The sequence below is a fragment of the Dendrobates tinctorius genome, unplaced genomic scaffold, assembly GCF_039654945.1.
Source record: "Dendrobates tinctorius isolate UK_male_01 unplaced genomic scaffold, ASM3965494v1 ptg000071l, whole genome shotgun sequence".
Lineage (NCBI taxonomy): Eukaryota > Metazoa > Chordata > Amphibia > Anura > Dendrobatidae > Dendrobates > Dendrobates tinctorius.
This window is the reverse complement of record NW_027361739.1, coordinates 19,686,377-19,697,582: the sequence shown is the minus strand read 5'-3', so window position 1 is coordinate 19,697,582 and position 11,206 is coordinate 19,686,377. Positions and strand designations below refer to the sequence as shown.

General features: G+C 41.8%; 1 long non-coding RNA gene across 1 annotated transcript; it reads left to right on the top strand.

Moving 5' to 3' along the window:
- Positions 1–10,142: 10,142 nt before the first annotated feature.
- LOC141096126 (uncharacterized) lies at positions 10,143–10,840 on the top strand. The gene is made up of 3 exons (XR_012233595.1): positions 10,143–10,231; positions 10,313–10,373; positions 10,698–10,840. It is a non-coding gene; the product is annotated as an uncharacterized lncRNA (long non-coding RNA).
- The last annotated feature ends 366 nt before the right edge of the window (positions 10,841–11,206 follow it).

Here is an 11,206-nt window from a genome sequence, read left to right as displayed (position 1 = left end):
GTTGTGAAAATCGCATTGTACTTGCATGACACTTGCATGTCACTCGTCCGTTTTTTCGGTCCTGTTATCGGAAAGTTTATTTCTCACATATGAGTATGAGTACTAAACCAAATTTCTAGGTAGGACAGGTTCTTCTTCACTGGTAAGACTCTGTCTGAATGACCATTTGAGCCTTTTTCCCCCTGTTATATATCTTTTTGCATACCACACCCCCAAAAACAGAGCTGCCCCACAAATTCCTGCACTTTTCTTCAACCTTTGATAGGGCCAACACAAACTCCCTCACAGTCCTAGGCCCTTTCTCTACTCTGTTCATGGCCATATAAGAATTTACACCAAAATCCTTATGTTACACAATCAGATCTTGCACTGGTTTTGGAGGGAAATTTGCAAACAGATTTGCGTTGTAAAAATCGAATACATGTGGATTGACAGAAGTATTCAGTTCCTTGGCCTTTATAACATACATTAAAATGATTTTTTTCTAATAATCAATGTTAATTACTTACAGAGTGTTTACATTTCCCTGCATTTCCGCTCATTTGGATAATCATAAGGTAAGTAAAAAAAATTTATATATTTTTTTGTTCTTTTTGCTTTACTTGGTTACGTGGAGATGATTCCAGACTTTAAAGGAAATCTGAAACACAGTATAACAAACGTGTAAAAAAACTTAGTTGTAAAAAAAATATAGAACAGCAAAAGCTAGTGCTAGTAAAAAGATGATAACAAAACAGGGTATTTAGCTGATACGTTTATTGCAAAAAATGTATAGTAAGCCACTCTACCAAACGTCAGGGTATACCCATCAGAGCAGTCCCTAACCGATTCATTAAAAAACCTGCCCATGTGAATAGTACCTATATGAGTAGGATTCAGAAAGGTAATGTCCGATGTGGACACGCTGTGTAAGGGTATGTGCACACGCTGTGGATTACGGTTTTGGCTGCTGCGGACCCGCAGCAGTTTTAGCTGCGGTGTACAGTACCATTCAAATGAATGGTAAAAAAAAAACGCTGTGTAGACGTTGCGGAAAAATCCGCGCGGATTTGCTGCGGTTATGAAACCGCAGAAAGAATTGACATGTCAATTCTTTCTGCGGAATCCGCAGCGGGTTCCTATCTCCACCATTGTGGAGATGGTGAATCCGCAGGACCAAACCGCAGGCAAAACCACAGATAATCCGCAGGTCTTTTGACCTGCGGTTTATCTGCGGTTTTTGCAAAATCCGTGCGGATTAATCCGCAGCGGATTCCGCAGCGTCTGCACACACCCTTAGACGGCTTTATATGTGCATGGCCTACAAGGGAGGGGTGGAGACCTCCCAAAACAAGAAACCAAATGAGTACAAACGCATGAGCCATGCACACAGTGAACAAGTCGGTAGGACAGTGTTCACACCACCAGCACATATAAAGCCTTGACCTTTGGTAGAGCGGCTTAGTATACATTTTTTGCAAAAAATGTATCAACTAAATACCCTGTTTTGTTATCATCTTTTTACTAGCACTTGCCGTTAACTGTTATATATAGTATTTTTACAGGTTTGTTATACTGTGTTTCTCTGTGTTTCAGTCTTTTGGTGGTGTGAACACTGTCCTACCGACTTGTTCACTGTGTGCATGGCCCATGCGTTTGTATTTAAAGGAAATCTGTCACATGAAGTCTGATCAGTGGACATCATGTTATAGAGAAAGAAAAGTTTTGCTGACTGGTATGTAGGTTTGTTGGAAATGATTCAGTAAAACTTGAATGTAACTAAGTGGTCCTACTCGGCGAATGAAAGCTGACTCTGCATGCACATTCATACAGAGAAGACTGTCAATCACTGAATAGGACTTCCTATTGGACTCTTATGCATACAAACATAATTTGTCAATGTGGGAGCCCACACATTTTTTAACACCGAATTAACCCCATAAATTAACACCTACACCTCCCAAATTTCACACATCAACCCTCATCTAATTACTAATGAAAGACATACAAAACAAAACATGAAATGAAATGGTTTACTGTATGTAAACCATGTGTGATTTCATGTCGACTTGGGGAATGATTAAAGCCGGCAATTGAATTTAGCGGCTATTCTGCTATGAAGAACTCTGTGAAACATATATATATATATATATATATCTGTCTCAATGACGTGTGTGTGTGTGTGTGTGTGTGTGTGTGTGTGTGTGTGTGTGTGTGTGTGTATATATATATATATATATATATATATATGTATTATATGTGTCTATATCTATTCTTTCGTTTGTGTTATTAAACCTGTCGGTGTGATTTTACTGTATCGCACACTGAATTGCCGGCTTTTCTAAAGGTCACTGGGTGCGTATTTCTCGCAAGTCACAAATCTGGTCCGTGTGTAATGCGTATTTTTAGCGCATAGATTTGCATTGGTGTACTACGGGCATAGTACGCTGACAATCGCAGCATGCTGCGATTGGCACGGACCGTAGAATACAGACGAGAAATATACGGCTGATGGGAGCTGCCCCATAGAGAATCATTGGTCCGTGTGTAATGCGTGCTTTTAACGCCTCTCACTCGTCCGTATTCCTCGCCAGTGTGACCCCGGCCTTACTCTGAAATGCTTCAACGGATCACACTAATTCTGTAATTGTTTTTTTTTCATGGCATATTGTACTTTATCATAGTGGTAAAGTTTCTTGTGTTTATTTGTGAAAGTGAATTTGGCAAAAATTTTGAAATTTGCACAATATTCAAACTTTTAATTTTTATACTCCTAAATCAGAGCGTTATGTCACACAAAATAGTTAATAAATAACATTTCCCACATGTCTACTTTATATCAGCACACTTTTTGAAACATACAGTATATTTTTTTGTTAGAAAGTTATAGGGGTTAAAATTTTACCAGTGATTTCTCATTTTTCCAACAAAATTTACAAAACCATTTTTTTTAGGGACCACCTCACACTTGAAGTCATTTTGGAGGCCTATATGACAGAAAACACCCAAAAGTGACATCATTCTAAAAACTGCACCTCTCTAGGTGTTTAAAACCACATTCAAAAAGTTTATTAACACTTCAGGTGCCTCACAAGAATTGAAGCAGTGTGGAAGGAAAAAAATGAACATTTATCTTTTTTTCACAAAAATATTACTTCAGACACAATTTTTTTATTTTGTCAAGGTTATCAGGAAAAAATGAACAACAATATTTGTTGTGCAATTTCTCCTTAGTATACCCATACCCCATGTGTGGAGGTAGACCACTCTTTAGGCACACGGCAGGGGTCGGAAGAGAAGGAGCACTATTTGAGGTTTTGAACGTAAAATTGGCTGGAATTGAGCGCAGATGCTATGTCGCGTTTGTGGAAACCCCCCATAAGTGACCCCATTTTGCCCACAAGAAACTTATCTATATGTGTGGTTAGCACTTTGAACCACCAAATACTTCTGTGACGTCCGTCTGCTAGTCTGGGCTGCAGTAAGACAGCACCCTAAGCAACCCTGACACCCTTTACCCCCTATACAGGGATCTGGATTTACAGCAGAGCCCAGGAGGTAGCTGTCTGAATAAGAGCAGCGGACCAGAGCAGGACAGTCTCCAGAAAGGGATTAAAAAATGGGGCCAAAAGCGTAGTCAGGAATCCAAGTCTAAACCAGGCGGGCAGCAGAGGTACAAAAACGGCAGACAGTAGCAGAGTCCAATCCAGGCCAAGGTCAGAGTCATAAAGCGGGAGGGAGGCAGAGGTACAAAATCGTCAGGCAGGAGCAGGCAGAGTTACAGAATCGTCAGGAGCAGAGTCAGAAATCCACGCAAAGGTCAGAATCAAAGATGGCAAATAACAAACTAGCACACTGGGGAAACCAAGACTATATCTGGCGGCCTGCAAGACCAGCCCCAAGGTATTTGAGGGATCAGATCATCCCTCACAGGTTCACGGTCTGATGACGTCATTAGGACTGCCCCCAGGACCAGGCCAGATGGTGATGCACCATCCTACATAACCGACAGAGGAGCGCAGCCTGCGGCCGCCAGATGCCTTCGGAGGAGGCTCCTCCCTGTTAGCAGTACCCACGGGCGGACCACGGCGCCTCCCAGTGGCCGAGGCAGGAACAGCCGTCCCCGAGTTTGACCGTGACATGACAGTCCGGCGCCTCCCAGAGGCTGAGACCGGAATAGCAGAGCTCGGGTCTGACGGTGACGTGCCAGTCTGGTGCCTCCTAGTGGCCGAAGCAGGAACAGCAGTCCCTGTATCCGATGGCGATGTGACCACTTCACAGAAGTTTATAACGTAGAGCCGTGAAAATAAAAAAAACATATCTTTTTCCACAAAAATTATCTTTTTGCCCCCAATTTTTTTATTTGTAAATTGAACACAAAATTGGCTGGAGTCGAGAGCGGATGCCATGTCACTTTTGGAGGGCCCCTGATGTGCCTAAACAGTGGGAACAGCCCCCACAAGTGATATCATTTTGGAAATTAGACCCCTCAAGGAACTTATCTAGCTGTGTGGTGAGCATCCTGCACCACCAGGTGCTTTGCAGAAGTTTATAACAGAGCTAAGAAAATTGAAAAATTAAAAAAAAAAAAACATTATTCCTGCAAAATTTTTCTTTTAGTCCCAAATTCTCCTGGTACCAAAAGGTAACAGGAGAAATGGCACAACAAATTCTGGGATCTGTTTTCTCCTGAGTGTGCCAATACCCCATATGTGGGTGAAAACTACTTTTGAAAACCTCAATAGGGAAGGAGCGCCACATTATAGTGCAGATTTTACTATTATGGTTTGAGGGTGCCATGACCCACTGGGAGAGCCCCTGAGGTGTCAGAACAGTGGAAAGCCCCATAAGTGGCCCTATTTTACAAACTACACCTCTTAATGTATTAATCTAGAGGTGTAATGATCATATTGATATCAAGGGTGTGTCACAGAATTTTATACCATTGGGGAGTGAAGAAAAAATAATTATATTTTCATCACCAAAATTTAGTTTTTGCCCCAGATTTAACATTTTCATACAAACAGTGGGTAAAATTGGCATCAAAATGTGTCCCACAATTTCTGCTGAATATAGAACTACACCATATGTGGCTGTACAGTACTGCTTAGCCATACGGAGAGTCTTGGTAGGGATGGACTGCTATTTGCCTCCTGGAGCGCAGATTTTCCTACAATAGTAATACAGAGCCCCCTAAGTGCTAGGGACCAGATCCCGCCCAAGTGACCCCATTTTGGAAATTATACCCCTGTCAATTGTGAATGCTAAAGGTGGTTTATGCACACTGGGGCTCAGAATTGAGGGTGGCATTTGGATTTGGCAGCGCAGAATTTGTTGAATTTCTTTTGACTTTTCCAAAGTCTTTTTATTACCAGTAACGTGGAAGCCCCCTAAATTTCCGGTAACAGATGACAGACCTGAGTGGGGACTTTTTTTGTGGAGTGAGTTGCAGCTTTTATTGGGAACATTTTTCATAACGTTTGTGATCACATTTATCCGGCGCTCTACGCTGAGCACATACTTTGGGGTTTCCATCTATATCTCCGAGCTACATGACAGATGAAACCCCTGAAGGATCCATTCACTATAATGAGGCAGTAGAGTAACTCTGGACTCCATTGCCCTCTGTTCAGCGTCATCCTTCCTTTGAGAGGTTCACAAAACTATGATGGACTGCGTTTTTTTGCACGCCGAAAAAGATGGACACCGCTGGATCGCAAGTCCTATGGCATTCACAGTGCCTCCATCTGCCTCATTATAGGGAATCTTCTGCTGGTGGTTCTGTCTGAATCACGTACTTCAGAGATTTGCATGGAAACCCCATTGCAAGCGCTCAGTGTAGTGCGCAGGATAAATGTGTGCCGAGCCTTACTGTGATGTTTGGGAGGCAGCATGAACAAATCCTCAGCAGGTGAAGAATTGTTTTTATTTATTTTTTACGCAGTTCCTCGTGTGGTATAAGTGATTTGGCGACTTTATCCTTCGGGTTGGTGCAATTACAGTGATGCCAGACTTACATCCTTTTTTATGTTTAACTTGTGTCACACACACTAAAAGGCACTTTTTTTTTTTTTGCAAGAACAAGTTTTTGCATCATTATATTTTGAGAGCTATAATTTTTTCATATTTCGGCCCAGAGTGGCTTGTTTTTTGCAGGACGATCTGAATTTTTTATGGGTACCATTATCGGGCACAGGAAACTTTTTATTTTAATTTATTTTTATTGTTTTCAGATAAGATAATAATATTTCAACATATAAACATAAAATAGCTTGAATTAGTAGTGTTTGAACATGTTGGACATATCAGACCGCACTATCTAACAATCTCAAGCTGACTCATTAATGCTCCAACATCTTTACATCTGATGACGAAATGCACATTATAAGCATCGGTATTAAGATCCCTAAAGGATCCATGTTACTATAACACCAATAACAAAATAATAATGAAAAAAAAATAAAGATATGAGCTATAACTTTTTTTATTTTTCTGCTGATGGAGCTGTATGGAGGCTTGTTTTTGCGAGACAAGATGTCGTTTTCAGTGGTACTATTTTTATTTACATTGGTCTTTTTGTTCGCGTTTTATTCAACTTTCCAAGCGGTTTGATGATAAAACATAATTTACCACTTGTTTTTGTGTTTAGTTTTATTTTTACTGTGTTCACTGAAGGGGGTTAACTAGTGTGATACGTTTATAGATCGTATTGTTCCGGACGCGTCGATCCCAAACGTGTACTTTTTTAATTTAATTTTTGTTTACATAAAAATGTGTATTTGTGTATTTTTGATGTTATTATTTTGTAATTTTTTTACATCTTTTTTAAAAAATGTTGTTTTTTTTTTTTTCACCTAGTCACCTCTATGGGACTTTCACTCTTTTTTTTTTTTTACATTGATTGCTGGTATAATGCATTGTAATGCACTAGTATTGCACTGCACTATAGCTACTGTATACTGAAAGCTTCTGACACCATGCTGTGAGCATGGTCTCAGAGGCTTTTTGTAGCTTGATGACCCTGCATAAATGTAATTTCTTGCTCCTGGCATTTTTATTTGCCTCGTCCTTTTCTCAGTGTTAGGCCGGTGTCACACTTGCGAGAAAGTCGCACGAGTCTCGTATCTCAATACCCGACACTGCCGTCGGCACTCTGGACAGGAGTGTGCGGCTGCATGTATTTCTGTGCAGCTGAGCTCTCTGGTCCTGAGTGCCGGCGGCAGAGCCGAGTATTGAGACGCGAGACTCGTGTGAGTTTCTTGCAAGTGTGACCCCGGCCTTAGAAATAGCGTCCAAGAGAGTGGGTAATCCATAATCGACAGGGCAAAAAGTGTCTATAGTCTCAGGGAGAAAGGAAAATGCAAAATATAAAAAGGAGGGAAGCATATGAAAAGTAGTTAAATTCAGGAGAGAATCTGACCTGATATACAGTATCTGCTTTTGAAGACAGAAGCACCTTGTATAGACACAACGTTTACATCCAGGCTATATTACTTGTAAGGCTGTGTGCCCGCATTGCGTTTATGTGTTTCTACCGCGTTTTTACCGCAGCGGAAACTCTTTAAAAACGCTAATAAAACGCATGTCCATGCAATTAAAAAATCCGCAGCATGGCCATTATTTCTGCAGAATCGCAGCGATTCCGCCGCCATAGGATTGCATTAAAACGCTCACTTTACGCAGATGGTTATGCCCACCATGCGTGAAGTGAACGCTTCATGTTTGGATGGTACCCAGGGTCTGAAGGAGAGGAGACTCTCCCCTGGGTACCATATTGCTGTTAAAAATAATAAAAAAATAAAAAATAGAGATATACTTACCCTCCGTCGGCCCCCAGAATCCTCCCAGCCCTCATGACTCTGCCGGCAACTTCCGTTCTCAGGGATGCATTGCGTGAATGACCTCTGATGACGTAGCGGTCTGCTTTACCCAAAGGTAACCACTAACAAATGTACCTTCAGTCAATCTTACCTATATTACTATATAGTAGTATCTGTTGATGCTTAGGAGCAGCAAGAAAGCTGTAACTTTTTAACTACTAGATTCATTTATATAAGCTGCAAACTTCACATTTAGGTTATGTACACATATTTGGCAGGTAAAACGTAGGTGCAAAAGCGAATTAAGTCAGTGGTGAAAAATGCGGTGCCAAAAGGCACTGAGAATTGACATGCTGCAGATTATTTTCTGCACCAAATCTGCAAGTCAAAAATACTGCGTGACACTTCGGGTATGTGCACACGCTGCGGATTCCGCTGCGATTCTGCAGCGGTTTTGGCCGCTGCGGACCCGCAGCAGTTTTAGCTGCGGTGTACAGTACCATTCAAATGAATGGTAAAAAAACCCCGCTGTGTAGACGTTGCGGAAAAATCCGCGCGGATTTGCTGCGGTTTTGAAACCACAGAAAGAATTGACATGTCAATTCTTTCTGCGGAATCCGCAGCGGGTTCCTATCTCCACCATTGTGGAGATGGTGAATCCGCAGGACCAAACCGCAGGCAAAACCGCGGTTTTTGCAAAATCTGTGCGGATTCCGCAGCGTCTGCACACACCCTTAAGGTTTCTCATTCATTTTACTGGCATCAATATTGCTTCAGGTTTATCTAGAAAATTTGCAAGGAAAAAACGCACCAAATCTACAATGTGTGCACACAGCCTAAGGTCTCTTTCAGACCTCACGGTGTCCGGTACATGTGGTGACCGTTTTCAAACATAACAAAGATACTTGCACGTAGACCCAGATCGTGTGCCTGTGGGCAAAATACATTAATGTGACCGTTTTTTACCTGCAGCATGGGCCGCAAAACATCCTGCACACGGATGACACACAGGGATGTCTTCCGTTTGACACGTATCGGCGCCTGAGAAGCAGCAGTACAGGCAGCGCTTTTCCCCGTTGATGCCAGAGATCAGCGTGAGCAGGGGAGAATCTTGAAAGTTATATTCAACCGATAACAGAGACAGCAGGTGGCGGCTGGTGGAATTATTACTCCAGTCAGTCTACACCTGCTGCTAATAACAGTCAGAGCAGGCAGCGGCGGATGGAATGTTTCATAAGCCGGTGCCTGCACTATAAATAAATAAACGGCATCAGTTCCTTTTTATTTTCTATATCCGGCCATGCAAAACTGACAGCTGGGGGCTGCAACCCTCCGCTTCAGCGAGGCTAGTTATCAAGAATAGAGGGGTCCCCACGCTTTTTTTTTAAAATTAAATAAGTAAATTTTTTTAAAAACTGCGTGGGGTCCCCCCATTTTTGGCAACCAGCCTTGCTAAAGCTGACAGCTGGGGGCTGGTATTCTCAGGCTGGTAAGGTGCCATGGATATTGACACCCCCCCCCCCCCCCCACCAAGCCTAAAAAGATCAGCCGGTAGCCGCTCAGAAAAGACGCATCTGTATGAACAAAAATGAACCCCACGTGCCACTGCTACAGGGCAAGTGGGAAGAGCTGGCAAAGCGCCCGAATTAGCGCAGCTTACCTTTCTTTTTTGGGAGGCTGCGGGCTATTTTTAAGCGGGGGGGGGGGGGGGGGGGGGGGGAGAGAGTCAATATCTATGGCCCCTTACCTGCCTGGGAATACGAGCCCCCAGCTGTAAGCTGTAGCAAGGCTGGTTGACAAAAATGAGGGGGGCCACACTCCGTTTTTTTTTAAAACGGCAGTTAGTTTTGCCTGACTGGTTATCAAAAATGCAAGGAAACCCACAACAAATTTTTTTTATTTATTTTTAGCTCAGGCGGTGGGAGATGAATACTCCCATCAGCCGCCACCTGCTCTTACATAGTGGCAGCAGGTGTGGGCTGATGGGAGTAAATAATCCCATCAGCAGCTGCCTGCTGTCGCTGTTGTCTGCTGAATATAACTCTCATCATTCTCCACTGCTCGCGTTGATCACCGGCACAGCAGGTGAGAATGATGTGTGGTCTTCAGCACCCGGCTCCGGGGAACAGCACTTACTGTACCGCTGCTTCTCAGGCACCAGTAAGTGTGGTACTGATGCGGCACACGGTTGCCACACGTGTGCTGCAAGCATTACAGACACGAACACTGATATCTCCGGTACCTGTTTTTCCGTGTGAAACCGGCCAAAGACTTGTTATCTGAACCCAGCAGTTCGTATGCATCATAAATATTGTGATCACGTATCCTAGTTGCAGGCACCACCTGATGAAAAACTTGAGGCTTTCTGGATTGACTTCAATGTTGGAACGCAAAGTATTTCCTTCTACGTTTCCACAAATGATAGCAATGAGGTAACGTGTAAATCGTAGCTCACAAAAATTGTTAATATTTATTTGGCTCCCATGATACTTACCAGCTATTATGTTCTTCAGAGTCACCATTGGGCAGTAGTCTGCATGACTGAAAGTGAAGTGGATACGTACAATATAGAAGGTTAGTTATAACTTTTTTTTATTAATTAAAAAGGTGTTTGTTACCTAAAAAAATCAATTCCCATTCTAGTCTTCATAGTTTGTAGAATACATTTACAATGGCAACAATTTTGTTTAAATTTGTTTTTCTTTGGACCTCCCTCATTGCCCTATTTCCTATATTACTCCAGCTTGTGAAGTGAGAAATTTTGGTGAAGATGTTTATAAGGAAATTACGGTACTCCGTTTCCAGTTTTGTAACTGAAGGGTCACTGTTTTGCTGAAAACTTCTTTCGAGTTTTTTCAGACTACAGCTATTTTTTTTTCTCCTTTCAATTTTATACAGAAATAAACAGCAAGACATTGTTGACCGTCAGTTTATATACTTCGACAAATGTAGGACAGATGAATGGAAGCCAGATGCTTATATATTTTGATTCTGCTCTAAATATATCTGATGTAGTCAGAAAAGTGTTTGGCACAAGTAAATTCAAGGTATGGTGATCTTTGCTTTCTGTATCTGCCACTGTGTATTGTAATATTAGAAAATTAATGATCAGTTAAAGAAGTTTTTAGCAAAGATTAGAGAATGTTGTAACATTAGTATACAGCAAAAATGCCAATAGTAATCAGGGATTGACAATGAATTCTCACCCAACAATGTATAATGTATAACAGCAAGTAAGATAAAATATAACTTTTAATATATAACTCTAAAAATAATCAAACCTAAAGTGTCACCAAAAGTGATTAAAACGAGATGCCCATACATTGGGTAATCCCCAAAGGATAATTGAATGCACCCAAAAGCATCAGATAGGAGTATAGAATGCAGTTAATGTAATAACCAAGCAG